Consider the following 2,728-nt stretch of genomic DNA (forward strand, 5'->3'; position numbering starts at 1 on the left):
TGTTGAAACATCAGAACAGATCCCGAGGGTGTACATATAAACAAAGCTGGCAGAGATACATCTTGAAGAATAAAGGGGTTTTGAAATGTACCCTTTATGATCGAAGATTCATGTCATCAAGCTCTCTGTACCCTTTATGATCAAAGATTCATGTCATCAATCTTCCTCCTAACCTTGAACCTCAGCTCTGGGAGAAAAGTTAACTTGAAAGTTGTTGAAAGCCTGTAAAATATATTATCTAGTGTGTGTGGAACGTTAAATGGATGTGTTCTAGAAATGACAGCTCAGACAAAAGTTCTACTAGGAAGACTCATAGTCTACGCTATCTATTCGTTCATTACTTCTAACCAAATAGAAGCTCCCCTGTTCCAATGGTCCTCTTTTTAATTTAAATGCAATTTGTTGTTTGATAGCTTTAGCTAGGATTGCACCTGTACATTTATACACCATAACTACAATTTACCTTTGTCATTTGGACCCAAAAGTTCCAGTGATATTACAGAGATCAGCCCACTGCTGCTGAAAATGATTGCTTACACTTTAAGCAAAACAGCTCTGGAGCACGTGTCAACCAACAACTAACATAGCCAAATAAACATGCAGATTCATGGACACAAGTTTGAACAGGCAACCATCAACTTTATTTGATTAAAAGGGAGAACGTTCTCAGAAAAGCAGAAGGAGAGAAACACACAGGCAAAAAACCATGGCAACACGCCGACACAGACGGACAAAAACATGGCGTGCATTCACACAGAGCGGGCATAAAAGTTCAAACAAACATTCGTTTAACGTCCAACTAGACATTTTGAGTAAAATAAATACCAAACACCTCTTGTTAGCAGACATCCTCAGCTGATTCAACAGGACACATAACAGAGGACCCTAAATGGCAACACTATCTCAGTATACAGATACGGGGACAATAGAAAATTACATACATGTCTACAGCTAAGCCGTTTAAAAAGTAAGGCTCGTAACAGTACATTATATGGTGGAAAATTGACCTCTCTTTGAGGTGGTGTCCTCAAAGCACTTAGAGAAAAACTGAAAAAATATAAAGAGAGAAAAAGAGACAGAAAAAGAGAAATACAAGACAAATAGAGAGTGTGGGAGACAATGACCATAAGATGTCTGTGTACTAGATAGTACAGAATAGAAAAAGTACCGCTTGGCATTAGATCCATTAATCTGAGATCAGTTCCACTGTCATTACTGATGGCAAACTGACGGGATGGACTTAAGAGGGAACTGATCTCACACCAGCAAATACGGGCAGTGGGGTCAGCACGTTCAATTTGAGCTATGGTTTAGGTTTAACCTGGGTTTTCCTGGCTGTACATCGCCAATGGAAAACATGGAATTTGGCAGTTAGCAGAGAACGCTGAACCTCTGGCCTAACTGGTATAAAGATGCCGACAATGATGGCTGTAGAACAGAGAATGCTGAACCTCTGGCCAAGCTGGTATAAAGATGACATCAATGATTGCTGTTAAACAATAAAGATGGGCAAAGGCACTTGTGATGATTTACATTTTTTTCATGATTAAAAAAAGACAAAAAAATAAACCAAAATAAATCTTCCGCTCCTCAGTAGCCCAGTCAAGGAGCTCCCTGTGTGGAGAGAAGCAATGCATTCTGGGATAATCACCAGGCCCTTTTGGTGATTGCAATTATTAAAGGATGCGATTGTCTGGTGGCCAGTATCACTCCATGGTCTCTCGGGCCTTAAATCATGTGGTGGGCTGGAACACTTTTTTATTTTTTCTTGTTCACTGGACAGGCTCTGCTCACACACACACACACACACACACACACACACACACACACACACACACACACACACACACACACACACACACACACACTGTTCCCTGGACAGGCTCTACTCATGCAGAGAAGCTCTGATGGAACGGATATCTTGAGCGGTAACGGACCAATCATTTCGGCTCTGAAATGGTGCCAGAGTTCTCTCTGCGGCCAGAAACCAGAAAGAAAGAGCCCCACAGAGTACAACTCAAGCCAACTGACCACAGAAGATCATCGGCCTCGTCCAAAATCCACCCTTGGTTCAAAAGATATCCAGTATAACTGACATTGGACAAGGCTTAACCATGTGTCAGGGACCAGAAATGGTGGTGGTTTTAAATGCTACAATGTATTCATTTGGGACCAAAGCGGTTCTGATGACCTAGACCATTTCCCTTCATCATGGAAATGACCAGTATAATATCACAGTCCTTATTTGACCATACATTGGTCAAGAAACACTATCTTTAAATAAGAAATGGTCTTGGGTGTCACAAAGTATGAAGCTGAAGCAAGCACACAGGCTCTAACCCAATTAGAAAAAAACTAAACATTTTAAGAGCTATGCTGACCCCTACTGGCAAAAAAATAAAGTGAAGCGCGAATGACACCGACTTGAAAACGTGGAGTCTAGTGCCCCCTGGTGGGAAGTTGGAAAAATATCCAGAAGCTGAAGGACTCATCAGTTGATTGTGTGTCCGTTTTAAGAACCAGAGGGAGCGGGAGGCAGTTGATATTATGTATATAATATTTCTTCATTGGATAATCAATACATAATGAGAAATTTTAATACAAATAAATAAAAAAGCCAGTCATTACAGATTAAAGAATGGAGCAGAGGAACAAGAGGGAGCCCCTTAGCTGAACTCAGAGATCAGTGTTCTCATTGCCCTCCGTCCTCCCAGCACAGGGCTGTGTG

At 41.2% G+C, this 2,728-nt stretch overlaps 1 protein-coding gene across 2 annotated transcripts in view; it reads right to left on the reverse strand.

Moving 5' to 3' along the window:
• Nucleotides 1–624: 624 nt before the first annotated feature.
• The window catches only part of adisspb (adipose secreted signaling protein b), a 24,988-nt gene continuing 22,884 nt past the window's right edge, over nt 625–2,728 (reverse strand). For both annotated transcript variants that reach the window (XM_080859941.1, XM_080859940.1), the window contains exon 6: nt 625–2,728. This exon is cut by the window's right edge and continues 336 nt beyond it. The gene's annotated coding sequence lies outside the window, so the exon portion shown is untranslated.

The sequence above is a fragment of the Sprattus sprattus genome (assembly GCF_963457725.1).
Source record: "Sprattus sprattus genome assembly, chromosome: 21".
Classification (NCBI taxonomy): domain Eukaryota; kingdom Metazoa; phylum Chordata; class Actinopteri; order Clupeiformes; family Clupeidae; genus Sprattus; species Sprattus sprattus.